Source organism: Pipistrellus hanaki (assembly GCF_964339955.1).
Source record: "Pipistrellus hanaki genome assembly, chromosome: 17".
NCBI lineage: Eukaryota > Metazoa > Chordata > Mammalia > Chiroptera > Vespertilionidae > Pipistrellus > Pipistrellus hanaki.
Window position 1 is genome coordinate 16,372,032 of NC_140519.1, and position 16,163 is coordinate 16,388,194.

At 38.8% G+C, this 16,163-nt stretch overlaps 1 protein-coding gene across 6 annotated transcripts in view; it reads left to right on the forward strand.

Annotated features, from left to right (window-relative positions):
- The window catches only part of NCOA2 (nuclear receptor coactivator 2), a 255,129-nt gene that overhangs the window by 76,930 nt on the left and 162,036 nt on the right, over nt 1-16,163 (forward strand). For 2 of the 6 annotated variants that reach the window (XM_084864342.1, XM_084864343.1), the window contains exon 2: nt 12,690-12,746. The exons of 1 other annotated variant lie outside the window; for it this stretch is intronic. The gene's annotated coding sequence lies outside the window, so the exon portion shown is untranslated. Of the gene's footprint in view, nt 1-6,836; nt 6,856-12,689; nt 12,747-16,163 lie in introns of those variants that run through there. 3 more of the 6 variants (XM_084864345.1, XM_084864347.1, XM_084864344.1) reach the window with 2 other exon arrangements.

Here is a 16,163-nt window from a genome sequence, read left to right on the forward strand (position 1 = left end):
TGTGAATGAAACAACATTATGCCTATTTTAAAAAATACATATTTTATTGATTTTTTACAGAGAGGAAGGGAGAGAGATAGCTAGAAATGTCAACGAGAGAGAAATATCGATCAGCTGCCTCCTGCACACCCCCTACCGGGGATGTGCCCGTAACCAATGTACATGCCCCTGACCGGAATCGAACCTGGGAAACCGGTTTTGGCTATGCCTATTTTTTTTTTATTAGATCGGTATCATTTTTTTTGGTGTGCTGCAGAATTCTAGTAGATTGTGTGCTAAGTAGATAGTAAATCATATGAAAAGCGTTGAAAGTCGCTGTCATAGAAGAACTTAACTCTGGGTCACTCTGTGAGATTGGTCTGTGTTTTTATTTGATCCGAATAGTTACGTTTTTTTTTGTAAAACACATTAAAGAGTATAGAAGAAGAAGCTATAATATACAATACTTCCTACTCTGTAAATTCCTTGAAGTCAGGACTTTTTAAAAACCATCTCCAGAACGTGTATATAACCCTGCTTATACGTCCTGGTGTTATAAATAGTTGTTGGATAAGTGAATGAATGGGTTCATAGTTACCTTTATATGTCATAATCCTCTTTTGTGTCTGATGTCAGTCTTGTTTACAACTCGACCTTTTCTTTTTGCTTTAAAGTTTTCATTACTATTTATGAAAAGCTATTAGTTTTACTTCTGGTTATTTATTGCTTTCAACAAATTATTGTATCACATAAATTTCGTTGGTTGGGAGCTTGGGTAGGGCAGAGCAGGCATGTCTGGGTCTCAGCTGGGATGACCAGGAACTATCTCTTAGGAAGCATCTCAGTGTCTTTTTCATGTGGCCTCTCCACAGGATAGATTGGGATTTCCCATAAGATGGTGGCTTCAAGGTAGTCAGACACAATTAGCAGCTCAGGACTCCCAAGATGAAGGGTTACAGTCTCACGCTGAAGTTTCAAGCCTCTGAAGTCCCAGACTATCACTTCTGTCACAGCCTGTTGGTCTAACTAATCACCAAGGCAACCCCAGCTTCAAGGGGAGGACACTTACACATCACTTCTCAATGGCAGGAGTAGCAAAGAGTTTATTGCTGTCATTAGTCTTCCAAGATTTCTGTTCTCTATGTATTACTTGTGATCATCACTATTCAACTTTTTAGCTTGTAATTTATTCTAGGTTGCTTTGCAGATGTCTACTTGTGAGCACCTAGGGGCCAGATGATAGCTTCTCTTTGCCGTCTCCAGGCTATAGTTGTGGCTTCACTCTTTACCCTAGACCTGACAGAGATCAGGGGTTAGGGAGGGGTTAGGTTTCTTTGGGTAGAAACAAGAACTTCTTGAATGGAGGTTCATGCTCAGGACGAATTTTCCCCATAATGCCAGAGTGGAATAGCTATACCTATATATCTGTATGTGTGTGTATATTTGCACCATTTTATAACAGGTAGGCAAGGAAAGTGGTACCTGGAGATCTTTATTTTTATGTAATACTATTAAGAATTTCCCCTCAGCCGAAACCGGTTTGGCTCAGTGGATAGAGCGTCGGCCTGCGGACTGAAAGGTCCCAGGTTCGATTCCGGTTAAAGGCATGTACCTTGGTTGCTGGCACATCTCCAGTGGGGGTGTGCAAGAGGCAGCTGATCAATGATTTTCTCTCATCTATGTTTCTAACTCTATCCTTCTCTCTTCCTCTCTGTAAAAAATCAATAAAATATATTAAAAAAAAAAAAAAAAGCATTTCCCCTCCAACAGTTGAGTGTTGTCCTGATATAGCAATGTTGCTGATTTGATCTCTGGTCAGACACATATAAGAATTAACCAATGATTGCATAAATAAATGGAACAAATCTATCTCTCTCCCTCCCCCCCCCCCCTCTTCCTTCCTCTTTCTCTCTAAAATCAATTAAAAAAAAGAATTTTCTCTAAAATCTAGGGAACTAAAATAGGATTACCAAATTGTGAAATTTGTCAAGTCATCACATGAAAAAAAGATGACCATCTACCACAACCACTTCAGAAATTAAGAGGAAAATGTAACCCTACAACACAGGAAGTTTATAATCCTATCTAATAAAAGAGCAATATTCAAATTGACCATCACTCCAACACAAGATGGCTGCCCACATGTGGTCAAAGATCCTGCCCCCATGTGGGCACAAGATGGCCACCACAAGATTGCCAGCAGGGGAGGGCAATTGGGAGCAACCAGGCCTGTAAGGGAGGGCAGTTGGGGACAATCAAGCCTGTGGGGGAGGGCAGTTAAGGGTGACCAGGTTGGCAGAGAAGGGAAGTTGGGGGTGACCAGACCTGCAGGGAAGGGCAGTTCGGGGGGCCCCAGGCCTGCAGGGGAGAGCAGTTGAGGGGGACCAGGTCTGCAGGGAAGTGGTTAGGGGGTGATCAGGCTAGTAGGCAGAAGCAGTTAGGCGCAATCTGGAAGGTAGGCAGGCAAGCAGTTGGGAGCCAGCAGTCCTGGATTGTGAGAGGGATGTCCGACTGCCCGTTTGGGCCTGATCCCTTGAGGGGTCCCAGATTGGAGAGGGTGCAGACTAGGCTGAGGGACACCCCTCCTCATGCACGATTTTTGTGCACCATGCCTCTGGTGTAATAATAAAGAAGAGTTTTCAAGTTTAATAAAACTTAGCTCTTTGAAAAATAAAACACTACTTCCCCCCCCCCCCCCCCCCTCATTTAGGTTTAAAACTGGAGAGAAAAAAAACAAACAAACAAAACCTGTTCTTGAGCTGCACTCAGAAGCACACTTTGGGAACTACTGGTAGGGCCATGTTTTGATTTGCCAGCAGAACTTTTTAAATGTATTTTTATTGTTTTCAGAGAGGAAGGGAAAGGGAGAGAGAGATAGAAACATCAGTGATCAGAGAGAATCATTGATCAGCTGCCTCCTGTACACTCCACACTGGGGATTGAGCTCACGACCCAGGGATGTGCCCTTGACTGGAATCGAACTTGGGACCCTTCAGTCCGCAGGCCAATGCTCTATCCACTAAGTCAAACCAGCTAGGGCGCCAGCAGAACTTTTTAAAACAAAGCCATGCATGATCTTTTTAATCCACATTTTATAGCCATATTTATTATGTAAATAATGGGAGAAATGAACTGGTGTAATGGCCCTTGTGAAAAACAACCATTTTAGTATACGTTACTAAATTACTTTCCAGTGCAGAAAGATTTTCGTTTCATTAGGACCTATAAAACAAAACCAGATTTACTAACTAACTATAAACAAAACTACCAAACAAGGTTTAAATTAATAGCACCATGCAGTGTTGTCTGGCTTCAACAGAGTTGCTGTTTACAATAAGCTGAGCTCAGGGTCCACTGAGTTCATACGCTACACGACTGGCTGTGTGACCGTATCTCACGTTCCTCACCCCCAGTTTCCTTTTTTGAAACTTATGAAAACCTTTGTCCTTCAAGACGTGATATCAAAGGCATGAAAGTAATACTTGTCTCTTTCCAGTTGTAAGTGCAAATGCGAGTCCTGAAATTAAATGTCAGTAAGTTATCAGTTACGTAACGATCATCCGTATGATTTAGCATATTCATAGGGTTAGTAATTTTAGACTGTCATGAAAAATAAAAAATACGTATTAGAAGATTTCATGGACATTTATGTACATTCTTGCTACTCCCAATTTGAGGAAAAATTCAGCCACATTAGGTGGTTTTCCTAGCTGTCCCCCACAACCTGAGGTTTTAGAATTGTGTATATTTTTAGTGTAATGCCTAGTGTCAGATAATCATTTTATCACAGCCTTTTAAGTTTTTTCCCCCTCCACGGTTAGTGTTTGCAAGGTATATATTTTACTTTATTAAGAAAGCGGACCTGGCTTTTCAGAATGGCTTCGCGTGAGAAATAATCTGATAACAATATGGAGATCTTCTAGTGTTTCAGTGTCAGTGACTGTTCTCATGTTAAAGAGAATAAAGGGGAATGTTAGGGGAAAAAAATCTCCTACTTTATTGGGAGAAAAACAGTTAAAACCCTGCTCCTGGGACCGCGGGGGCCTTTTCTTTGAGGTGGAGCTGATGAGTTGTCAGGTGGCATGTTCCAGGCTTGGTGGGGAGTCTTTTATCTCTGTTTAAGAAAGATTAAGTTCTTCCCAGGAAGTATTTTTCTTTCCTCCCCAAAATGCTACTGAAGACTACTATTGTGTGAATTTTTTGGCTGAGCACCCTAATTAAAACCCCAGGACTTCTGCATGCCCGTTATTTAAAAAACACTCCTCTAGCAGCAGGCTGCCCTCTCCGTCAAAGGTGGGTGAGACCTTGCCCTTGCCCTTTCCCTCAGGAAGCTCACAGTTTAGAGGAGAAGATACCTTTTAGCGTAAGGCAATAATGAGTGATCGTTGCACACACTGTGTCCAAATCCTTATTTCTTATTCACCAGGCTGATTCATATCTTTATCCTTCCAATGAAACTTCTTAGGGAGGTCATCAGCAAGTTCTGCTTGCTTATCAATCAAGTAGAAACCGATTAATTCTTTTAGCATTAAGCAATGTTGACCACCCTCTCCTCCCAGATTCTACTGGACTTGTCTTTGCTGACCCTCCTCCTGCCTCTTAGGTCATCAAACTCATTAGTCAACAGAGCCAAATATCAACAGTACAACGATTGAAATTTCTTTTGGGAGCCAAATTTTTTAAATTTAAACTTCTTCTAATACCACTTCTTCAAAATAGACTCGCCCAGGCCGTGGTATTTTGTGGAAGAGCCACACTCAAGGGGCCAAAGAGCCACATGTGGCTCGAGAGCTGCAGTTTGCCGACCATGGTCTTAGGAAATTTCTTCTCATTCTCCCTGGCCAGTTTCTTTTCTACATACTTTAAATGTAGGAGTTCCCTAGGGCTTCGTTCCAGACTCTCAGTTCTTCATTCTGTATTACTTCTCCCTAAGAGATCTTAATCTTTTCTATGGCTTTAAATGCTATTTTCAGGTTAGTGACTCCAAATTTAGCATCTTTAGTCCTGTTCCAGATTTGATCCTTGGACATGCAATGACACATATGAGATTCATTTTTCTTCTAGATCTGTTTCTCTGGGCAAGGATACTACTCTTTGGAGAGTTACTGTTTTATGATAGTTGCTTTATTGTATTGGTTCTGCCATTGTAGGCAAGAGACCAAATTGAAAGGAATGGTCATATAAGATCTGTGAATTTGATGGTTGTTATTTTTCACTCTATCATACATATCAATTGTGTATGTGTACCTGTCTGTAGCTTAGGAAATTTTAAACCAATGATAAATACTTTTTAAAATGTATCTTAATGTGGCTTAGGAATTATTTTTCATTTGGTATAGATGAAAAGTTACTACATTAAATTATATATCTAAAGTTTTACCCATGATTAATTGTACTGTTTTGAAGCATTTTATGACATTGAATTAAAATAACAAAAGAACATCTTAAGATCGAGTTTCAGTTAATTTTAAGCACCAGTTTTAGAAAACTGAAGAGTTCTCTGACAGGGAGATGTCGAGGTCTGAGAAGACTTTTATTTATCTAAAAAATTACTGAGTACCTTCTGTATGACTTATACTGAGATCTAGCCTTCAACAAATCTGTGAAGATTTCTTTGAGTCAATTAAATTATGGAAGAATGAATAGTGGGAAAGCTTTTTAGAAACTCAATTAATGCTTATACATATAAGAGCTAATGTTCAGATAGACATGTCATTTTAAAGGGTCTTGACATGATACTGCTGACTCTTTTAAAAAAGCCTTTTGAAAATGAAAATTACTTGTTAAGGAGTTTCATTAGGTAAGAGTCATTGTCTGAAGTGGAGTAGAACCCTGTAAACAAAGGAAGAAAACATAAGCTTGTGTGAAGTACATATAGAATCTAAGCAGTCGATGTACAGTTATCCTTCTGTGGTCTCGGTGTTATTTTTAGCATCATCAACTTAATAATTGGGGAAGAATTTTTCTTTGCATATGTTGCACACGTTCTTTACATGTTATGTACATTATTAAGACTTTTGCACCATCACATTGGTATTTTAATATATTTTATTAAAAATATAAGACTACTATATTTTATGATCTTTTTATGGTATTAAAATATTAAATACATGTAATGTCATGTCCAATAATCTGGAGTAATTCTCAGAGTTAAGTCTTCAAAGTACGAATTTCCTCTTGATGGTAGATGATCTGAAACATGCTGAATGAAAGGTGCATTTTATGTTTAGTTTTTTGGGAATTTTTGTGCCCTTGAGCAGAAAGTTGAAAAGTAGATTATTTTATTAATCATGCATTATAGGTGTGCTCTATATGCTTGGCTGGAACTGTTGGAGAATCTCAAGTAATTTTAGCAATACTCTTAGCCTGTTCTTCCTTCCCCCATGTTCTCTTCATGTCTACCAGCCAGTGTGCCTGGCTGGTTGGCTGGGGTGGGGCTGGCCAGAGAACAAGGTGACCAATACTAACAGGACGTTTGTTGGAACATGAGGTAGGGCAGCCACAGGGCTCTCCTTTGGTTAGTCAACTCTTTCCAGTAGCACACGCCATATACTCTGATGTCCATCCAAAATCAAGTTGTCCCATTTGGCAAGTATATTGTCATTTCAAAAGAAATCCATTGATGTATTGGTGATTCTTCCTTTTATTGGTGGCAACTTTGAGAAAATTGTGAGGCTACCTTTGGGTCAGCCAAAAATAATGTTAAGGTTCAATTGCAGTGTCAGCCAAAGGTGGATGATGTGGGGAATGTACCAGTGAGCTTTGTTCTTCTTGTTTAGACCATACCAAAAACCTCAAGAAGGCAGTTTTCAGGTTGAATCATGTTGGTAAAAAGGAGCATTATCAGAACAGTGGGCTTCTGTACCAGTCTGCTGGGTAAGAGCATGTGTGACTCCACAATCAGATTCTGGGTTAGCATCTGGGCTCTGACACTGCACTAGCTCTGTGGTCTTGGACACAGAACTTCATTTATCAGATAAGTTTCTGATCTACAAAATGGAGGTGATAGTGGCAGCCCTCGTGCGGTTGTTAGAAAGATTGAATTAGGTAATACTTTACAAATGCCTCTTCTTAGGTAATACTTTACAAAGTGCACTCACAAAATAAGCACTCAATAAATAATGGCTAGTGATGGTGGTGGTGGTGGCGGCATGAAATCAAAACAGCAAAAACCCTCCTCTCATTCTCATAGTCTTGCAGTGCAGTGCTCTTTTAGCTACTATTCCAGATATAATTTCTTTCTCCTCTCAGCTTACTTTGCCTCCTGTGGCTCTGTTCCTAACCATTTACTTAAAAAAATATCATAAAAAATCGAACATATCTCCCCCTAACCCGTCCCTATAAAAAAGCATCAACCTATAAGTTTTAATGTTGCCAGCATCTTTTTTATGTGTGATATAGGCTCAGTCCTGATTTTTCAAAATTTTTTGCCTCAAAGTAATGAGTTACTTGTGCAGCTTGCTAGTTGACACTCTACTTAGCAAAACCACCGTTTGTTTATATACTCACACAGTAACCTTAGCTACCACGTAGGAGAAAGAGTAGGGACACCGCGATACATTTTAAAATCTCATTTAAGATTTTTATTTTTTAGCATTTAAAAAATTGAGGTGTAATTTGCCTAACTATGAGATGTACCCTTTTTAACTGTATTCAGGGGTGAATTTTAGTAAATTTATATAGTTGTGTGTCTACTGTTTCTTGTGCATCTTTCTTTAGCATCACTATCATACAGTTTTAGAACAACAAAAAAAGTTCTTTTGTGTCCAATTCCCACTTCCGTTCTGTGACCCAACACACTGTACCCATCTGTTTTCTATCTGTATAGTTTTACATTTTTTTTTTTTTAGAAATTAGAAATAAGTGGAATCATACTGTATATAATCTTGGTGTCTGGCTTATTTAACAGTGTTTTTATTCTTGTTGCATTATCAACAATCTATTCTTTCTTATTGCTGAGTGGTATTGCATTGTATGAGTGTACTACGTTCTAATAAGTACATTCTCCAGTTGATGGACATTTGAATTGTTTCCAGGTTTTGGCTGTTACTGTCTAGGAACATTAATTACAACTCTTTGTGTGGTCATCTGTCCCCAGAGAAATGAAAACACACCATAGTGTGAAATTGTTGGATTATGTGATAAGAAACTTCCAAACTGCTTTCCAAATGGCCATTCTGTTATACTTCCCCGCCAGTGAGGGCTGTTATTTCTTCATACCCTTATCCTCACTGAAGGTGTCTTACTGAATGTCTAGGCTCTTTCGTTTGGTTTTGATGTCCATCACCCTGATGATTAGTGGTATTTTGTACTTTTTTTTGTATACTTTCCATATATATATATATATATATATATATATATATATATATATATATATATATATAAAATCAGAGAGAAAGGGGTAGGGAGAATGAGATAGAAACATCAATAATGAGAGAGAATCATTGACCGGCTACCTCTTTCACCTCTTTCACACCTCCTACTGGGAATTGAGTCCACAACCCAGGCATGTGTCCTTAACCAGAATTGAACCTAGGACCCTTCAGTCCTCAGGCCAGTGCTCTATCCACTGATCCATTGTATATCTTCTGTGATATATGTAAAGTACCTTTAAATATTTTGCCTATTTCTAAAACAAATCATTTGTTTTACTACTGAGTTGTAAGAATCTTTCATATATTCTAGGTAGACATCCTTTAGCAGTTAAGTATCTAGCTCTTTATATACTCTAGACACATGTAATTTATCAGAAAAAAAGATAAAAAGAACAACTATAAAAGAAAATAACTTGAACTCTATTAAAATTAAAACGTTTGCTCTTCAAAAGACAATTTTAAAAAATAAAACGACAAGTCAGACTGGGAGAAAGTATTGGCAAAATAATTATCTGATAAATTACATTTTTTTCCTTTTATTTATTTGATGTCATATCTTAAAACTTCTTGCCTAATCCACAATAATTTGTCTTTGAATACTGTTTTCTACAAGCTTTGTAGTTTTAGTTAGTAATTTTTAGATCTACGATCATTCATTTTCAGTTAATTTTTGTACATGTGCAAGGTGAAGGTCGATGCTCTTTTTCCCCCTTTCCTCCATATGCATAACTGGTTTTGAGCATCATTTATTGAAGGCTGTCTTCTCCTTATTGAAGTAACTTGCCATCCTTGTTGAATAGGAGTTGATATAAATGCGTAGCCCTGTTTCTGGACTCTGTTCTCTTCTGTTGTTTATTCTTATGCCCAGCCCCCATTGTTTTGATTATTGTAACTATACTAAGTCTTGAAATCAGGTAATGTCTTTCAACTTTTGATATAGTTTTAAAGTAACTTCGGTTTAAAAATTTTCCCATATTTTTGTGTCTGTCTAGAGGATTATGGGCTGATAAAGGGACAGCCCATCAAAATCAGTTCTACTTGGGGTGGGTAAGCCTGAAGCTTCTGTTTTTCATCACTTTATTGGGTTACCTGTCTTTACTAGCAGCATTTAATAGGCTCGGACGAGGCAGGATCATAATTATTAAGCCTACTGTGTACCAGGTGCTTTATGTAATTATTTAATTTGATACTTCCCAGGTGTTGCAAAGAGGACATCATTATCCTCATGTATAAATAAGTCCACAGTGCCATTTCCTAAGTCACTTACCCAAGCTGCCACTAGTGATGTTGTGTTCACATGATAAAGCCAGAGTTTGAAACCTGGTCTATCTGATGATGCTTAATCCTGGGCTCTTCCAACTGTTCCATGCAGGGAGGAGGGGTATATCTTTTGAGTCCAGTGGAAATAGCCGTAGTCACTGGGAAAAGATGCCATGCATCCCTCTGCCTTTCCTCTGTCTTTGCCAGGCCTGGGGCAGCCTCCTCTTCCTCCCTTGAAACATATTCTGGAAAGAACTTTGTGAAAACAGGACTGGTGGAAGAATAGAGGGATGTTAATTTGTTATAAAGTTCTTCTGCCCTTAAAAAAAAAAAAAAAAAAAATTCTTACTATTGCCTTAATGGCTATTATATTCCCTAGTAACTTATCAAATATTTTGTAATTCTATGTTGAAGTATTTTATTAATTTCTTTTGTTTAAAATGTTACACAAAATATTACTATATTACTAGAGGCCCAATAAATTTGTGCAAGGGGTTGGGCCCCTACCACCACGAGGCTGCCTCTGCTTTGGCCTCAGCCCACTGTGGCAGCCAGAGCCTCTGCTGCCTCTGCCTCAGCCCCTACTGCCGCGGCTTCGTCCAGAAAGTCGTCCAGAAGGACATCTGGTCTAATTAGCATGTTACACTTTCATTATTATAGATGCTGTGGAAATTATCCACATTTTCATACTAGAGGCCCGGTGCATGAAATTCGCGCACTGGGGCGGGGGGGGGGGGGGTATCCCTTCAGCCCAGCCTGCACCCTCTCTAATCTGGGACCCCTCGGGGACATCCCTCTCATAATCCTGGACTGCTGGCTCCTAATTGCTCGCCTGCCTGCCTGGTCACCCCTAACTGCCCCTGCTACCAGCCAGGTTGCCCCCAACTGCCCCCTCCCTGTCAGCCTGATTGCTCCTCACTACATGCGTCACTCCCCACCACCCACTACACACACACACACACATACACACACACCCGCCCCCGCCGGCCTGGTCACTCCAAACTGCCCCCCTCTGCTGGCCCGGTCGCCCCTAACTGCTCCCCTCCCCCGTTGACCTGGTTACCCCCAACTGCCCCTCCCCGCCAACCTAGTCACCCCTCACTGCCCCCCCCCCCCGCCAGCCTAATTGTCCCCAACTACCACCCCCCTTGCCAGCCTGGTTGCCTCCAACTGTACCCCTCTGCCAGCCTGGTCTCCCCCAACTGCCTCCCCCTCCCTACCCCCCTCCCCGTGCTGGCCTGGTTGCCCCAGGGAGCCTGCTTGTTCAGCCATTTGGTCATCTCTCACTAATCCCCCTGTCTGCCTGGTTATAGGCAGCCATTTTGTGAGGGTGTGAGGGTTAATTTGCATATTACCTCTTTATTATACAGGATATTTCTTAAATATCTTTCATTAGCATGGATGCTTTGGTAGTAGTTTTTCCTCATATTAGCATATTAATAAAAATGTATTTAATAGTACAGTACAAGTAGTAATAGTTTAATACCATAATTTCTATTAATATCACAAATTTCAGCTTTTGATTGTTGCATGGTGTGATGTCCTTGAGCAAATTAGTTGTTGGTATAAAATTGCAACAGGCTTACGTAGGCCAGCACAGCGAATGCTTTTATCCCAGCAGCGCTGGAAAGAATCGATGGCTCCTATTACGTAACATGTTAGTGCACACTACTGACTGCATGCCACATGAGAATTCATTTGTTTTACTTACTGTGTTAACTTCTTATTTGCATTCAGATTTCCTTTTGTTTTTCATGAATCATCTCTGACTAATACCCTAGCTGCATTTCATTACTTATAATGATCTCCAAGCTGACCGAGAACTGGTGAAAATCAGAATGCACTTTTTCTCTTTCTTCTTTAGACCTATTAGATTCTGAAATCAGATGTTTCCAGCGCCCTAGAAAAATGTTAATTTGGATATTAAATTAGCATTAGCTCTTTTCTACTATTATGTTCTATTTATTCTAAATAGTAAAGGGCTCTTAAGAGAGTTAATACTGTTTTAAGTTTGATAGTTAGTCCAAGTGTCATTTAGTACTGATTGGTGTCATCTGACAATAAAAAAAAACCTAGTAGCTCCATTGTCAGAACATTCCTTGCAGGTGTTAAATCTAGTAACACATAATGGTTAAAAAAAGAATACTTGTACTAGTAGCAATCAAACCATTTTTCTCAGGTCCATAAAATACACAAGGATAGTCAACATTAATAACATAAAATAACATAAGCACATACTTGTTGTGCTTGTATTCCTCACTGGGCAGTGAAGTGATTCCTGTATGGATCCAGGAAATGCCCCAGGGCCCTCCCACGTTAAGCTCTTTGTCCTGAGACACATACCCAGGAGAAGCGCGGGGAGAAGCTGCCTTGAGTATTGAAAATGTTCTTCCTTTTCTTGTCCACATTTGCTCTTGCAATTTGTTATGAATGTCTTACATAGCATCATTTTTATATCATTTTACTCAAGACTTATTTTTGAGAAATTATTCAGTCACTTTAAAAAAATATTTTTTTATTGTTGACAGTGTTACAGATAGCCTCCCACCCCCTCTCCCTTTACTCCTTACTCCTCTTCAGTCACCTTTGAACATCTTTCTTCAAACGATTATGACACAGAGCTTTCGTTCAGCAATTTCAAGCCTTTCAATTCCATACAGACAAAGCAGAAACCACAGCAAGTGAAGACAACTATGTGAAGTTTACTCATTTATGCAGCAAACTTTTCCTCACGTTGTGTCCTGGTGTGCTGGGCCCTGGGCTGGCCCAGCAGTGCAGGGTGCATGGCATGGCTCCGACCAGAGCTAGTGAGGAGCCAGGCAGCTGCAAGGAAGGGCAGTGAGTGTATGGCGGGCTCTCAAGATGGGTAGGGTAGACACCTCATAATTCATGAGCTGTGACCTTACATATTTTATATTATCCTGTGCTCATAGAAGTAATGCACAAGTCTACTTGGTTTCACCATGTAACGGAAAGGCGTTATAAAATGAGTATTACTTATATGTTGCTTATAAAAATCACAAGATGCTATATAGTTTTTTTTCATGTTTGTTTGTTTGTTTGTTTATATTACAGATTTCTCTTGGATTTGGCCACAGATTTATAGATCTTCTGCACTGTTTACAGGTACAGGTGAGTTAAAATTAAGCCTTTCTGTTGGATTATTTTGACTTTTAAGTAACATTAAGTACTTAAAAATAATTCCATTTAAAGTTTAGCAAAATAATATGTAAGTAAAATAAATGTAACGATTCAAAGAAATTGTTATAAAAATATTGTCTCCATTTCTTTTTATTATTATGTATTGAAAAGACATTTGAAGGTAGAACAACCATACCTATTTATCAGTACTTATTGTGTATATTTGGGAAGATTACATATAAATTTCATAGCCTGGCAAATGTTTATTTTTGTATGTAAATAAAAGAATAGCTGCTAGAGATTTTGGCAGCAAATTTCAGTTTTATGGAGGTAGATGTTTTTACATTTGATGAGCAGGCTTTTCTAGTCCAACCAGTCTGAAATAGCTTCTCTTTATCACACAATCTCTTTATTTTTGCCAGAATATTTTATTATTTTGAGTCTCCTCTGATAGAATATAAGCTCCTTAAACATCGGGACCATTTTTGTCTACTTAAACATGTAGATATTTAAAAAAGGTTGGTATATAGGAAAGCCTGAGGAAATATTTGTTAAATAATTATTGGGCAATAAATACTAGGCATTTATTCATATTCAGAGTCCTTGAGCTCTGCATCTGTAAATACAAACCAGAACTACTTTCTTATACTTATTTCTACATGTAAAATTAATTTATATCAGTTACTTAAACTACATACTGGTAGCTTTTAAATGTTATGAGAAATTACCCATGTTGCCTATTTTATGTGCTCAGATATGCTTAATCAGGGTAGATTTCAGAGGGTCATGCTTCCAATTTTGTGTTTATTTTGTCACTATCCTTGAAGCTTCTGTTGATGAAGGAAAGGACAAACCTGAAGCTGGTGTGGGACCGCTCCACCTCCTTGCTATGCTCCCATATTAGATATGTTTTGTGATAACTTTATCAAGAACAAAGTGACGTGTGTCTGAAAATTGGACAATTTTAATCTCTGAAAACCAAATAAGTTAGATTTTCCCACTCCTTGTCACTGGATAGTGTGAATTCATTATGAAAGAAAGTGGGCAGGAGCTGACCATTCTTTTCCTGTGCCCTGGCCAGTTTTCTTTACATGTTCCAGGATATTGGCTTCCTGTCTCATTTTCTTGTATTTTTATTTTTTATCTCTTTTGCTTTCTTTAGGCATTAGTTTCTCCTTCTGCCACCATTTTTTTCATTTATAGAAAGAATTAATTCCGACCTTTTGGGTTTTTGTGTTCTTTTTTAAGTAAAATTTTGGAATTATCCAGCCATTTCTCATTCACACCTAATTTACAAGTGCAATTTGCTGAGATTGCTTTGATAATACTAACAGCAGCAGCTGTAACTTATTGCTCTTCCACTATGTGTGCCAGGTATTATGTAAGTGCTTTTCAGTTATCTTCAGAATAGCAGATAAGGAAATTGAAGCTTAGAGAGGTTAAGTGACTTTTCCAAGGTCATATCAAGTAAGTGGCAGTTTGCCACTCCAAAGACCTTGTCTTCACCACAGAGCTCCATTTTCCTTCTAAATGGCCTGGAATGTACACATTTTTGTGTGTGTGTGTGTGTGTGTGTATGGCAATAAGTGTAATATAGGAAAACCATATTTATATTTGAGGACTTCAAGATTAATTTAAAAGTCAAACATTATTTTGCTTATATTTCATTAACAGGCCTCAATTTTTAACCTTTTTTTCAAACTATGAAACATGACGACCAGAACAATTTAAACTTGCATTCCACACTTTCATGACATATTTACTTTTGGGGGGCAGGCCCATGGCAGAGCCATTGGATTCCTTTTTCCATTGTAAACGTGGCTTGCCATGAATCGGCATTCCTCCTTTTTCCCTGTGAATGGGGCACAGCATGAATCAGCATTCTTCATCCCCTGCAGTTTCAGAAAGTTTAGGTTACAGTGGCATCTGTGGTTTGTTACACTTCTCCTACAGAAAAGTTGTATGAAATATAGTGACTGTGTCATTACTTAGGACCCTTATCTTGGAATGTGTAATAACTTACATCTTGGGGAACTTTTTTAATAATTTAAGAATAAGGTGGAATCGCTTTGAAGTAAAATGGAATTGCCTCAAAAAGAACTTCAGCTTTCCACATTTAGTTTATTTTCAAGGCTGAGGAGTCTATATTACATAAAAATATCTGTTCTTAAACCTATAATATTGCGGACAAAGTATTTTTGAAGGGAGTGTTGTTGAATGTGTCTTAAAGGTTTTATTTGAAAATATGACTAATTATACTTCCTCACACTTTCCAAAAGGATTGCATCTATGAGTGGAAATGCAAATTCCAGATGGGAAGGGGCTTCTGTAGTTTGAATTAAAAAGAAAAAAACTTATTTAACAGACCAAACCATGCTTCTTAATCTATAGCTGCATCAGTATTTCCATTCCAGTCTCACATTTTAAGCATTTTTAAAGTTAGCCAATAAACTTTCCTTAGAATTGATAGTCAAAACAGGAGCGAGCGTTAGATGAATGTTTGACAATGTAGTCTTGAAGTGTGATTTTTTTTTTTCCCCTTCACTATGGAAAACTGAATTCACACTGGATTCATATATAATTTGAGTTTCTTTATAAGTTTACTTTCTGCACACGGGAAGATTTTGGGTGGGGGAAGAATTGTACACACATACTTGGTAGAGGGCAGCACTAAGTTATGCGGAGAGAAGTTCGCCAAAGAACAACAGAGAATAATATATTTCTTGTTGTTATATACTAAATACCAAAAATTATATTAACTGTATTAAAGACAGAAGGAATTATGTCCATATTGGACTTGACATGGTTGTAAGTACATTTGCAATGAATACTTGTTTTATGTTTTTCTTGAGCTGGGTCCCCGGTGGGAGTGGCAGGGGTAGGGGACACAGCAGCGATGGCAAGGCAGTCCCAGGGCACACCTGCAGCAGCAGCACCACCGACCCTAACAGATCTGTTGTATTTTGAATCCCCAGGCGGCTTGATTTGAGCTACAGATCTGAGGCTTTGAGCACTGTCCACTGAAAATCAGTGTTAATCTACTAACAAATTACAACATTTACTTATGTATCTTTTGCTTTTGGCAGAATCTGCTGACATTTAATTATATTGCTACTTTTGTTGTAATTTTTTTCCAAATGTCCGCATGGTAGGCAGTCATGGGGAAATAAACCCCCTGTTGTTTAAGTCTTCAAACTAGAAGCCCAATCCTTGTCCCCCTGCGCAGACTTGTCTGCTCTTAACTGGTGGATGGGCTGCTGGACTGAGAGCCAAAGCAGCCTCCTGGTGGGTTGAAATTACCTTCCAATGAGTATGACTGACACAAAGCCATCGGCTGGAAACTGTTTGTATGACAGGCCTGTTTTTAAAGCACTTCTACTATCTGTTTTCCTCCCTTTTTTATGCACA